Genomic DNA, 15390 nt, shown 5'->3' with positions numbered 1-15390 from the left:
GTCCAAAAGTGTCCCTTTATGTCAAAAATGGTTTTAGATCAGCTAGAAAACAGCGATAATAAATTATAATCACTTGCAGAATTGTGCGATAGCGATTTGTGGGGAAATTCGTCATAAAAAAAATAAAATAATGACAGCGACAATTCTGCAACTGAGCACATTTCAGTGATTTTGAGTTGATTACATTATTGAATAATTTTTATTATAATTATATTATTATTTGTTATAATTATTTATACTTATTTATTATATTATAATTTATAATTTTGTTTTAAAAAAAAAATCATACCCGGGATGCCTACAAGACTCTTGCTTGGTCAGATTTAAGTGAGTTATTTCTAAAAATTACAGGCCTACAGTATAAAACGCCAAATTTCCTTGCAAAATAATTGTACCGCTTTTGGTACGTAATTCCAGACAGAATCATACCGCCAGGGAGGTTAAACTCCTTTAGGAAACCAGGCATATGGTTTGGGGAAGGCTACAAGAAGCATTTCTTGCTCTGAAGTTTATAACCCTTACTATCACTGTGCTTTAATGAAATTTAAAAGTTAAAGCATAACTCCACTTTTGTTGCAAAATAAAATATGAGATCTGGGGTACAAAAAAAACTCAGATCTCATATTTACACTAAAATGCAATAAAAAAAATTGTAATTTGAAAAAAAATAATAATAAAATGTCCCTTTAAGAGCTATGGGCGGAAGTGACGTTTTGACATTGCTTCCACCCTGCAATGACTTGGAGACGGGCGGGGGTCATCTTCCCCTCACTCGTCTCCAAATCAGGCTAGGAACAGGTCCAGATCACCTCCGCCATTACCGTTAGCCACGGTAAGCGGCGGAGGGCACCGGAGCGTGGCAAGATGGGGGCTCCCTCCTGCCGGCGATAGAAGTGATCTCGCGGCGAATCTGCCACAGAAACCACTTTTATCTGAAAGAGAACCGCCGGCTCTTGAAGAGGATACCGGGGTTATGGTAGCTAGCTGCTACCATAACAACAGTGTTCCTCTTCAAAGAGAGAACATTTACAGTCATACGGCGGGGAAGTGGTTAAAAAAATGTATTGATACATGTCCCCCAGGGCAGTACCCATACCCCTTTTATGGCCAATTACTTGCATATAAGCCTTCAAAATGGGCACTTTTTTATGTTTCCTGTTCAGCTCCTATAGACTTTGATGGGTTTCACTGTTCGGGTTAGAACTTTTCTCCTGTTCGGGAGTTATGCTGAGAACCGAATAGGGGGGTGTTTGGCCCATCCCTGTTCATAGGAATTCACTTAGCCATTGTCAGAAAATGGAAGTCTATACATCCCACTAGTTTACAAGAAATTGGCACTATTTTAAACCCAAGTTACCAAATCCAATATGCATTTACCAAAGCTCATTTTCAAACACCAAAATTCCTCAGCAATTGGATACCCTGGCCATCCAACCCAAGAAGCCCCCCAAACTTAAGCTGAAAAACAATATCATTAGCGACTAATTCTTATGCTTACTAATTAATGGAGGTTGTGGTCTATGCTCACTGATGCATATGGCTATAGTCTGAAACGTTTTGATTCCTCACCGAGTACACACCGATACTCCATATATACAAAATATCTTGTTAACAGAGTACTGCTAGGGATGATGCACCAATAACTAACTAATGTATTCTCTCAGGATTGTATTATCTCTCAGGACTGTTAGACTGTTCCATACATGTTAGTTCCTTTTTTACTCAACTGACGTGATGTATGATGTGCACTGATTCTGCATGTTTTGTACTTTTGGACCTTTGTCCTTAAAAACATTAATAAACAAGTAAAAAAGAAATTTCCATTGACTTTAATGGAGAAGTGTGCAGTTCAGAAACTGTGTTCGTCCTGCTTTGTGTTGCGTTGCATTTCTTTGGATGCAGCATGCGATATTTAAAAGAATTTTAACTGCAGACTGGGCAGATCAAATGCAACATTTCCTTATCAAAGGCATGCCTTCCTTTCAAATGTATTTATTTGAATAGTGATGTGTTCAAAAGAAAACAGGTGCATTTAACACAAACAGCTATGCACTTTAGCCCCTAAACTCGCTAATCAAGATGACCTAAAATCAAATGTTTTTTCCTTATAGGATTTAAAGGCACACAGTTATTGTCACCAATGCAACTAATTTTTGCATGTCTTTCAGACATGAGTGGCAGACTACTGTTAAATCTAGATTTCATCATACACTTCCTCTCTTTTTTATAAACATTAGCATTCACAACCAATATTTTTCTTTACAACATACAACAAAAATATAAAACCACAGCATGTGACACCGGTCATTATATTTAGATACCACTGGTAGGTTCTGACCATTAATGGACTAAAGCGTTGGGTAAGTATAAAAATACAAACAGATTAATTCATCACAGGCATGTGAACATTTCGTTATACAGAGTTTTGCACTTTATTCTGCCAAAAAGAATACACTTAGCACAACAATGCTTGTCTCTAACAAATATAATAACAGCTTTTAACAAAACTGAATATCTCGGAACAAGACAATATTTATCTGTTGATAAATGCAAGGGTAATGGCAAGCGGGAGGTATTAAGCATGCAAGAGCATAGAACCCCAACTGTGACATATAAGATGAATATTAGTAATCAAGTCAGCCCATCGTACAGAAAATACTTATTAAATCTCTCAGCTACTAGCCAGGGTACTTTATCTATCTGACTTTAATTACACTGCAAATAAAGCCTGCATTCATATTCCACTAGTAGCCATTGTGCGGACTTGTGTGTTAGCTATAAATTATGTTGTCTTATTTTTTAATAATTTTGGAGTTCAAAGAATTCCACAAGCACTTCTCAAGAATTAAATTTATTGACAGGAGAACACAAATATATGGTACATAGGAATGAAATATTAATGCTCTTGTAGTACAATAAGACTCTAGTGGCCTTTGGATGTAAATTTCAAGTCTACCACTGGAGGTTGCACCGAGCAGCAGAGAATGAAAATATTCATGTGCTTGCCGCATTAAAGCATGTATTGTATCTGTGAAGTAGCAATGTCGTTTTTGCATGCTGGCTTTTATGTTTGAGCTAGATAATTCAATTCAGAGCAATCCCTACCTCAGCAAGGGGCATAATGTTTTAAACCTAGTATTAAAAAGCCTGTACACATTTTAAAGCGCTAAATGATTATACAACAGATTTTATGCATTCTCTAACATAAAAAAATATCACTGAGAAATAATTGTGTATATTTATCATCATAAACATTATAATTGATATTTATTATGATCATCACAGTAAAGAACTAGTACACGTACAGCACAGTACAGCAGCTTTTCATATTTACCACGCATGATTTCACACTTTGGGATTGATTTACTAAAACTGGAGAGTGCAAAATCTGGTGCAGCGCTGTATAGAAACCAATCGGCTTCCAGATTTTTTTTGTCAAAGCTTTAAGGAGAAGTCCAGCCTGAGCTTTTTAGGCAGGGCTTCTCCTTTGGGTCACAGGCGTGCAATTTGTTTTGCACTCCCGTGACTCATTTTCAGCGGAGTCTGAAAGTCCACTCTCCACTGATGTCACTGCCATCAGTCGAGGCACTGCGTCTTCCCGACTTCCACTAGCTACCGCTAGCTACCTTGATTGATGGCAGTCTTAGCATCTCAGCAAGCCACTGAGACGGTCACTCCCTTCCCCCCCCATGGCTCAGTGCTTCAATGAGAGCAGAGAAGTAGAGGAAAAGCGATGCTGACTGATAGTCAGCATCGCTCTGCTCGGGGCGGAGTGAGAACCGAGCCATCGACAGTGTTCAGTGGCTCGGTTCTCAGTGCAGAGACGCCGGGCACAGATGCAGCATTGGTCTGATGCTGCATCCACCAAGGTAAGTATGATTAGGAAAAACAAAACAAACTTCTCTTTTAATTGAACAAGCTGAAGTTAGAAGCAGATTGGTTATCATGCAAGCTGCACCAGATTTTGCACTCTCTGGTTTTAGTAATGCAACTACTTTATCTTTCAGTTTGTGCACCATAGCTTAACATCTTACCAAGTATAATTCTCTTACACATTATACTTATTAAAAAAAAAAGAAGCAATCTATCTATTCTGTTCAAAGGATAACCCCATTCTAGTTACCCATATATTCACCATACAAATTAATGAAAATGCAGTGACCTCACAGTGAGACACATTAAACCATTCCCTCTTTTTATTACATAGTTAATACGCATTAAAATATTTTGGAACATATATCATTTATACCAGCTCTATAGTCCCAATAGTAGCATACAGTATTAGCTGTAGCTCACAATGTGGAGCACAATTGTATGACAATTATCAGTGTATTAGCATTCATAATCCATAGTTTTTTTTTGCTCACACCCTTTTATCCTAATTTTCCATCATATCTTTAACATAATATGACAGGTGCAAGGAAGGATGGGCCAGAGAGAAGCTCCGCATGCAGCTCTGCAGTAGGATAAACTACATGACTTCTTCACAGCATTTGCAAACTTATCGAGTGCTCAACAAACTAGCAGAAGATATGCCAGATCTTTTACAACATTAGAGAACAGATAAAAACCCTGTGCAGCAAATACTCATTGCTGTGCACATCTGTGGCAACGTGAGCATAGCTTAACAAGACATGTGAGGACAAGAATGCTCATGTGCATGAGCAGCCATGACCTTGGAGCAAAAGTGCATGCACGGGCGTGCCAACAGATCCTGGCGACCGGCAGCCTATTTAAACATGAGGTCTGACTAGCCTCATTGCTGGATTGTCTTCAGCTCTGATCCCTGTGACCTGTATTCCTGAACCTGCTGGTCTTTATACTGACCTGGCTAAGTATGACTCTTATCTTCCGATTTCCCTTGTCTGTTATGCCTGCTGCTCGTCTGTGTTATGGACCTTGGCCTGGAATTTTGTTCATGACACTACCTCCTGACTTTGTGCCTCACTACCAGCACTTCCAATCTGAAACCTGACTGTGATCCTGTAACTGTCTGCCTAGCTGCTGCTGAACCCAGCTTGTGACCTGACTCCATACTTCTGCCTGGAGGATCTCTGTGCTTCCAAGCTCAAGTTCACTGCTGCTCCAGCTTCCTGGCACCTGTGCCCCTCTGCTGTTTTAGCAGTCCATGTTCTCACTACCAGGAGTGATTGGATGGAAATTGTGCAAGAAGCCACATTTGTCATCATGGGTTCCACATTCAGGTACATGACAGTGATAATGTGCTCACGCTACAATCATATGCTGTATCTGTGGGGAGTGTTAGAGGAAGCAGGAAGTTGACTGAACAAGTGAATTGGATGGTACTTCTCAAAAGGGCACTGTGGCTAAAGTGATAGCACAGTATACTCTCTGACGATTTTATTCTTAGGGGTGGATTTACTAAAAGCAAATTCCATTAGCTACGTGAGTTCGGTGAATCTCTGCTGACTTCCATCTTCCAATTATGTGCACAACTATGCACATGGTTGGGCACTCTTTACAAAGTGAATTTTGCCCTATTTATTAAGCTAAGGGAAAATTCACTTGCAAAGTGAACAGCCTATTCAATTTAGCAGTCAACCGCTTAGATCAGGGATATGCAATTAACGGACCTCCAGCTGTTGCAAAACTACAAGTCCCATGAGGCATAGCAAGACTCTGACAGCCACAAGCATGACACCCATGAGGCATAGGCATGATGGGATTTGTAGTTTTGCAACAGCTGGAGGTCGCTAATTTCATATCCTTGGCTTAGATGCTCAAACAGGAATATAGGGAATACAGGAGTAATCTTTAAGGAGGCAGGAATAGGTGTTTTTGGGTGGGTTATTGATCAAGACTTCATTGTCACATTCAGTAAAAACAGAGTTGAATAGCTGATGGTACCTATAATAACATTCAGAAGTATAGCCACCACTCAGACATAGCATGGGCTGTGATGATGAAAGAGAAAAATAGTTAATTATAGGTAGCACTGATATATACTATGTTTTCAGTGAGTTAAGCATATTTCCATGTCAGCTGTATGTTGCTAGAGTAATATAGCGGTCTTTTAATTGGTCCCTAGGTATCACTTCTATTTAAATTCATTGTTTCATTTTGTTTCCCATTTTTCCAGCACTTTTCTTCACCAGTCTTAATAATTCTGTGTGAATTATAGTCCTTTTTTTTGTTGCATTTTATTCTCTGACATTACATCTATTCTTAATTTCTGAATCACATTGACAAAAACAATCTACCAAAGACAATTGATTTGTTTTCTGTATTTACAAAGTACTTGATGCTATATTCAAGTGAAACTCAACCAGTCCTTTTGTAGAAAAGATTTCTGTAAAGGCACACCAATTTCTTTCAATTCTTTATTACAGTATGTGAATCATTTTTTTCCTTGTTATTTTGTTCGAAGTTTGGATAATAGGTTTTTGCCTCCTAATGAAGTGTGTGACACTTATTCCCAGAACTGCATAGACTGTAAGTGACATTTAATAAACCAGTGTTATAGTGACATTTTATAATTACTCTAATACACTGCTCTCATGAAGTTGTGTAGTGAATCATTTTCAGCAGAAAAAAATATAATTTGCATAGCACATCTAGTATATGGAAAGTGCTTTGTTTACAAGAGATAAGGGCATTTTATTATTCACTGCTATTTTAGGCTTTCATTACACAGATTACTGATTTTAAGTAGGTTAAAGGGATGCCCAAAAATTGGAAATCCCCTATTGGAGCCATTCTATGTAGTAACAGGGAGGAATCGCCACCATCTATAACCTCTTTGGAAGAAACAGTAGGACTGCATTTTTCCAATTATTTATATTAGTTAAAGCAGATCTCCAGCCAAAATTAACAAATTAAAAACAAACAGCCCCTTTAAAAGATACAATAACAGCCAGCGTTTGCTGCAATAAACAGCTTCAATCAAGAGATTTTCTGCCACTAGCTGTCCTCAGCCTGTTGGCCATTATTATCCAATCCACTTCCTCTGATTCCAGATCAATGTGAACCCACCACAGCCTATTAGTGGACAGTACAATAAACCACACATATAAGCTCTTCTCTCTGTCACTCTACTTTCTAATTCTATCAATGTGCTTCTTTTTATCACAAGAACTGATTGGTTCCTTGTGCTGCCTCCTTCTCTCACATCCCAGCCCTCTTATACATGATCTGTAAAAGGTTGATAACATTATTTTTATCTTAATTTTAATTAAGTTACTTACAGATCTTGCAATTAAAAGTACATGTAATGATGCATTAATGATTACAGTGCTGCATTAATTTGTGTCCTTTATATCTGCCTAGAGTTCAGCTATATACCAGTAAATCCCAAAGAGAAATATATAGTATTATGGTCACATTTTAACACTACATTTTGCTAGCAGTCAACGCTGTATGTGAAATTTGGAACTGCAGTTCTCAGTCTTGAAGAAATCAAGGAGCTCTGGGATACTCTATTAGTAAACAGAGAGAGCATGCACAAATTAGGATTATAATTTCTCCTGGGCATATCTTTAACATTACCATTATAACATTGGAGCTTCAGGAGTAACCAACATTTGGGATATATACAGATGTTTGAGAAATACACATTAGACATGTTTACATTTCTCTCTTCCCTCATATGAATATTTAACACTTTTACTTAGAGAAATAACAAGCGGTATAACACATGACAACCAATCAGCAGTCAACCTTCATTGTTTTGAAACCCTATTGGTTGATATGTGTTATTGCATGTTATCATTGATCTTAATACCACCATATTTGATAACCCAAGGGATAAAGGAAACACATCAGAGGAATAGAGTTGGATGTGAAAAACAGGCTTACACTTTCAACTGAAACAAGAAATGTTATATCTTACTTACTTTCTAGTTGGGGATGCTTTTTGATCTATCAGGTGATATCTCAGAGGGTGCTAATTACTGGGTTAATTTATGAGAAAGCAAAGTCAGTGTTAAATAGTAGCCCCAGAAACCAATTAGATGCTTGGTTTCATTCAATCATTAGATTATTAATTATTAAAAAGTCTGCGCTAGAAAAATAACAGCTGTATTCTGCTCTGTTGCCCCATATAACTCCTCCATATGTTTGTCGGTTTTATGAATTTTTACAAATTCTCTTCTGTCTGCCTGGTCAAGAGAGACTAAAGGTGAATTCAATAAAAAACAGTGATAAAGTGATCCCAGCAGACCCTTATCCTTTGCAAACTGTCGAATTATAGCAGAAGTGCACATTTTACCACCGTGCATGTCTGTTTCAGCTAGAACAAGCCTTTACCCTCTAGTTCTAGTTAATCACATCATAAAGTTAGCCTGCCACAACCCTGGGTCATTTAAACAAATATATAATGAAACATTTGTAAGGCAAAAACACATAAGCAGGGCTTACCTTCAAATGATCAAAAGATCCAGAGATGCATCCAGCTGAATTATGTAAACTAATATTCAAATACTTTTTCTGTAAAAGCTAAGCTTGATCCAACCCCTTACCTTTACCTGAGCCACCCTATAGGTCAGTGAGGCTGGCCATAACAATAAATAATTAACTGGAGGGACACAGACAAGCATGACTTTTGTAGAAAAAGTAGGAAAAGTCATTATTTGCATAGAATATCATTATTCTGATATGCAGTTTTCACTGTAGGTTACCTCTGCTTATATATTTTTTTCCATCATATACTCAGCTGGAATGTTCCAGGTTGGTGGCATGCTTGTTTTACGCTGTCAGTGCTTAGCAAATAAATAAACCTATTCACAACAGATGCATTCGGTTACAGAAGTCATTCGTTACTGATTAACACCATTTACAAATTGGAGTCTTTCACTTTACATCTGCATGTACATATAGCCTATGCATAATACAAATTATGTACAAGTTTAAAAAAGACTTGTGTGTGTGTGTGTGTGTGTGTGTGTTTGTTTTTTTATCATACATTGTTATTTCAACATTTCAAATAAAATTCACAGGAGTACAGAATGCATCACATTGCTACTATGTCTCACACATAAACTTAAACATAAGGTGACCAATTTGTGGAGCAATATGTAATCAAGGCACTAAGATGGCAATAAGATGGTGCAATCCATTGATAATGTTAATAATACTAATACAAATATCAGATGCTATAGGTATAGCAAATGGATATATTAGGAAGCAGAATCATACTGGGCTTGGTATGGCACTGGCTTGTTTCTAGGACCTGCCATACCGAGCACAATTTTATCCTATGGAGGCTGGAGTCAGTCCATGTGATGTTTCTGCTTCTGCTCTGTGATCCAACGATCCTAAAAGCTAAAGATTGTTAGGTGAACTCTAGCAAACAAATATTCAAGGGACAAATGATAATTTAAAAAAAGAGACAATCTTGGAGAGGGATGGAGGATGTGGACAATTCCACTTTCTCGCTAGAGCTGGATTGGCCGCTCTAAGAATATGAGTAAAGTGTGAGGACTTTTGTTTTTTTATTGGTAAACTGATCCTAATGTATCCTTTTTTGCTGGCTTTAATTTCTGTTAAGTAATTGGTTCCTGCAAAGCTGTCTGGGCACAGAGTGATAATATAGGCACTGGTTGAGAAGAGATTCCAGGAAACTGTTCATGCCCCCTACATGTTCTGTAAACCTAATCACAAATTGGGATATACCAGCAGTTGCACTGTTGTAACCTATGGGTACTGCTGTTCATACTGTATAAGGTATTTGGACTCCTTGCTTGAAAAATAGCCTGATAAGGCTCAACATGTTGCTATGCTTTATTGCTAGAATTAATATGCTGCATACCTGCATTATGTGGTATGAATAAAAGTTTTTTTTTTTTTAGAAACTCTCTGTGAAGCCCTTGGTAACCTCAAATACAAAGCTTTGGAATTCATAGGTAATAAATACATTTCACAATATAAATGAACGTAATAAATATTAAAGTTTACTGGGTTGGCAATAGATCAACTTTAATCTAAATAAGCCCTTTGGTTACATATACATTACTCTACACTATTCCCTTATCTCTCTATAGGGTAGAATTATTACTTTAATTATGTACATATTTTGCCTTTCTCTAATAAACAATGGACAAAGCATACACGCACAAACATTATTTATGGACAGTTAATACCAATGTTTATCCACTCACATGGTTATTAAATATATTGAAACCCCTCCACAGGCAAAGCATGTTAATAATACCTGTCAAAATGCATTCTAATTAAAAAAACCTGAACCCCAAATGTTAGCGTTCTCCATAGTTTAATCCATCTTCTATTTGTGTGCACTATATTGTTACTAATAATTACCCTTAATGGTATATTCATTCCTAACAAACACAAGTATATTGGGGGAAATAAAGGTATTGCACATAGGGACTGTTCTGATTGCAGCTGTCGTTTTTATACTGATTGTGTCTGTAGGCAAATACTTATATTTCACCTTTGTTCTGGTATTTAGAAATGTGTTAATTGGTATGTTCAGCACTCTTTATTGTTTGCTGTTACCTTTATTTTATTTAAAACCCTGTTTAAAGGCCTATGATCAATATAGTAGCCATTTTTTGTCATCAATATGTATTATAGACCAACAGTAAATGCACATATATTCTTTTTTCGAAGGGGTAATTTGACAAAGATAGGACTGATGCAGGGCCGGTGCAAGGATTTTTGCCAACTCAGGCGAAGGTGCATTTTCACGCGCACACACACACACACACACCATACATTATATATGTATATATATATCTGACCCCCCTCCAATAACTACAGACCCCCCTCCAGCAGTATGGATCCCCCTCACTAAGAACAGACCCCCCTTCCTCAGTACAGACCACCCTCCGTCTGTATAGACCCCACACTAAGTACAGACCACCCTCCGTTAGTATAGACCCCCCACTAAGTACAGACCCCCCCCCGTTAGTATAGACCCCCTCCCTCGGTACAGACACCCCATCCGTGTAGAATCCCCCCTCTTAGTGCAGACACCCCACCTTTAGTGCAGACCCTCCATCAGTATAGATTTACCCCCTTTAGTGCAGACCCCCCATCAGTATAGATTTCCCCCTTTAGTGCAGCCCCCCACTAGTATAGAATCCCACTTAGTGCAGACCCCCACAGTATAGACACCCCCCATAGTGCAGACACCCCTATCAATATAGACACCCCCATCAGTATAGACATCCCCCCTTAGTACAGACCCCCGCAGTATAGACACCCCCCTTAGTTCAGACCCACCATCAGCATAAGCACCTCTCTCCCCTTCCATAGCGCCCCCCCCCCCCCACATGTCCATATACTTATAATAGAGTAATAAAGTGTACAGTACAGACCTCAGAACAGCATGGCAGCAAACGTATAGACACAGCTGTGTGTCCCTCGGCTCCTCATTGTATGTAAAGAGCGAGGAGGAGGCGCCGGTGGATCAGTCCTCTCCACCAAAACAGAGCGAGGTCAGATCAACAGGGCAGAGGGTGGTGATAGCGGTGCCGCTATCCATGGGTGTCACCCCTATGGCGGGTGTCACCCAGGTGCCGTCCGCACCCCCCACACCCACCTAGCAACACCTGTGTTGGGCGGGCAACTGTCCCAGTCAATTTTCCACCCTGGGCGTTCCTGGCGCCGTAAGGCAAGTGCCTTGGACTGATGTGTATAATGAAAATATCTACAAAGCTGCTCTGCCGTTTTTTAAAACTACTTTTAAAAAAATAATAATTTGTATTGTCCTAGATACCAACACAACATACCAGGCATATAGGCTTATATCATTATAGCAAGAGGGTCCAGAATACAAATTCAGCTACAGAGATACGTGTCCATTTGCCCTTTGCCTAAGTATGGCTAATGCCGCGTACACACGATCGGTCAAACCGATGAGAACGGTCTGATGGAGGATCACGTGGATGCGCCGGGGACTTTCGAGGGGTCAGGTAAGTAAAACAGGGGTGCGGGGTGGGCGGTACCGTCAGATGTTTTTTCACCTTTATGCATAGGATGCATTAAGGTGAAAAAACATTTACCTTTACAACCCCTTTAAGTTATCAGCACAACCTCCCCCTTTTTTTTTTATAGGAGAAGGATTTGACATGTGACAGTAAAGGAAGAGTTAAGAGGTCCAAAAGACAAGGTTTACCAGTTGATCAGGGCAGACAAAAACCTAATCTCCAAATACCAACACACACACACAATCACATGGACAATTCTCTTTCCGTTTCCTTTTTTGATCTATGGTCAACCAACTAGGCCCCAAGCAGCCCTTGTTTGAGTTTACTGATCAGGTCTCACTTAGTTACAAACAACAGGGATGCTGGCACATTTTATAGATATTGTCATCAAACTTAATAGAGGCAATACTCGCAATTTTCATTACATGGACAATTCTGTAATTTTTAGAAGAGGTTGATTCCCCTTTAGGCTGCAAAATGCCAGAAAAAAAGCTTGAAAAATGCCCAACAAGCAAAATCCCATTCATTTCAATGGCACCTGTTCACATCTGGGAGTTTTGTCACCTGGAGCAAAATGCCTGAAAAACGCCTTAAGCGCAAAAAAGAACATGAGCTTCTTTGGGGCAGATTACAGGCATTTTTCTGCTTTTTACATTGATGACCTGTACAAAATCACGGCAAAATCGTGGTAAAAATCAAATTAAATGCTCAAGTGTGGCTGCAGCCTCAAACATTGGCCAAAAGCTAATGTGTAGAAGGGCTGTTAATAATATAGCAGACAGCTGCACACTCACCACGTCCTCCTACTACTCATACCAGTTGAAATATCTGGTGGGCTGCACTGGATTTACTGGAGAATACTGGCCCAGATTCACAAAAGAGATACAACGGCGTTTTAGGGTCTTTCTAACTATGCGACTGATTCATATAATCAGTTACGCATAGTTAGCCCTAAGATCCGACAGGTGTAATTGAATTACACTGCCGGATCTTAGGATGCAATACCTCGGCCGCCGCTGGGGGGAGTTTGCGTCGTAAACCAGTGTCGGGTATGCAAATTAGTAGTTACGGCGATCCACAACGGTTTTTCACGTTCGCTACGTCGCTGCTAGTCTAGTTTCCCGTCGCAAAGTTATTCGTCGTTTTTGCTGCCCTTACTTTACACAGCCCACGTATGTGCTGTATAAAGTATGGCCGTCGTTCCCGCATTGAAATTTTAAAATTTTTTGTTCTTGCGTAAGACATCCGGGAATACGAAAGTACGCTACGCACGTCACTGTTCGAAAAAATGACGTCACTTCGCGCAAAGCACGTCGGGAATTTCAAAATGGAGCATGCGCAGTAGGTCTGGCGCGGGAGCGCGCCCAATTTAAATGGCACACGCCCCTTTGAATTACGCGGGCTTACGCCGGAGGCCGCCAGCGTAAGTTTTCATGCAAGTGCTTTGTGAATCAGGCACTTGCGATGAAAACTTGCGGCGGTGTAACGTATCTACGATACGTTATGCCGCCGCGATTCTACGTGAATCTGGGCCAATATTCTCAGATAGAGTTTTTTTTCCATTAGAGTAGCAGGTTTATACTATATTTAAAATGATCAACTGCATCCAAAAATAATGTGCATCCCTGACAATGATCATTGTTAAGTACATTAAGGCCCAATAGGACAAATATTAAACTGACCTTTTTTATCATAAGCTTTTAATAAAATGACTGTAAAATGGAGATTTGGGGGCATAAAATTGTTCTTTACAACTACTTTATAACTACCAGTAATTTTATTTATTTTGCCTTTGATCTTGTTTTCCTTATTGTATTACAAATAAATAAATAAATACAAATGTTATTTTGCTCAAATAGAGGAAAGTTGCAGCAAATATAATGATTCACTGAAAAAAAAAACGACAAGTGCCTCTAGCAAAGAAACTAATTTGGAACAAAAACTATAAAAAAGGGACAGAAAGTGTCAGCAATTTTATATTCAAATGGTAACAAACACATTGTTTTAGGCTGACACAAAAGAGAAATATACAAATAAAACTACACAAGAGACAAGGAGAGAACAGAAAAACAAATGCATAAGAATAGGAGATGTCAAAAGCCAAAAGCATCTAATGGCAAGTGACATGTGGTTTACTAAAGTGAAATCAAGTGAAAAAAGATGAAGTAAACTTAAAACACCCACTTGTATGTACAAAAATAAAAAAGGGAGCATTTTCTGTAAATGATTCGATGTTTGGGCAAATGTAGGTCCACATCACTATACTTAATTCACTCTAGTACATTACCCCCTTTTGTCTTCACTGTTGAAATGTTCACAGAAAGAATATATACATCTATATGCCCTACAGTAAATAAGGAGATTGAGATTCACTGTGGAATTCTATGGGCATGTCAGTACAAATCCGCAGGGTGTATTATGTAACTTAGAATGATCCTGCAGTTTAGCTCCTGGCAAAGCTTACTAAAGTTGAGACAACTATAACTTAACTTTTTCTGTCTTTCATCAGAACACTAAAAAACAACATCTGATTTAATAAATTATGGGCAAAGATAAAGTAATCATACACAAGTAGATATAGTAAAAGAAAATATTTTTTTTTGAAACCAATCAAATTGCAGGAAACCATTTTTTAGTGCAATCGATATTAATAATGCGAATTGAATCAAATGAAATAAAACAAAAAGGTGTAGAACTATTACATATATTGAATTAATAAGTGAAGTACAGATTGTAATTTATGTTAGCAGACCTTACATTACATTTTTTGTTAAAGAGCAACTGCAGTCTGCTCACATAATTTGTAATAAAAACATCTTTACCATTCTGAAGCTTCCCTCCAACCACTTTGCATGTTATTTTATATATACTGTGAAACTGTACTTGCCAAATATGCTGCAGAAATCTCCCTCCTCTAAGTCTGGCTGTATCCATTTTACTGTGGGCATCTGAAGCTGCTGCCTGTTCACTTTCTGGATTTACTGAAGGTCTCCTCGCTTTATACATAATGTGTAAGCAGTCACAAGACCCTATTGGGTCTTAGAGATTTAGTAACATTACTCATGACAATGTCTTCACCTTCCTTTCTCACTTGAAGGATCCCAACATCTTTGCTCAGGCATCATCCATAGTCATCATTTACTTCCTGGACTAAAAATATGGCCCTTACATGACACATTCCTGTATTTTATTTTTCTTTGAGTGGGGGAGAATGAATTCTCAAGTTCTCTTTCCCATTTAAGTACAAATTTGGGGATAAATTCCTCTGCAGGTAGAGCAAGGAGCTGATACATGGCTAAGACTGTGTGAGCAGACAGTGAGGAGTCCATGCATCGGTGTTCAAAAGGCATTTTCAAATCAAAATGCTTACCTTTCTTAGTGATCGAGGAAAGGTAGCTGCACAATTGTTGAAGCTGCCACTGGTAAAAAGGGGATCAAACATCTGTTATAGTTAGTGAGCAGGTTTTGGGCCCAACAAAGT

At 38.7% G+C, this 15390-nt stretch overlaps 1 protein-coding gene across 4 annotated transcripts in view; it reads right to left on the bottom strand.

The window, feature by feature from the left end:
• Window positions 1-15390, bottom strand: part of ADGRB3 (adhesion G protein-coupled receptor B3) — a 1023178-nt gene that overhangs the window by 50769 nt on the left and 957019 nt on the right. The gene's annotated exons all lie outside the window — the stretch shown is intronic.

Source organism: Rana temporaria, chromosome 4 (assembly GCF_905171775.1).
Source record: "Rana temporaria chromosome 4, aRanTem1.1, whole genome shotgun sequence".
Classification (NCBI taxonomy): domain Eukaryota; kingdom Metazoa; phylum Chordata; class Amphibia; order Anura; family Ranidae; genus Rana; species Rana temporaria.
Note: the sequence above shows the minus strand (reverse complement) of the source record. Positions and strands in the feature narration are given on the sequence as shown.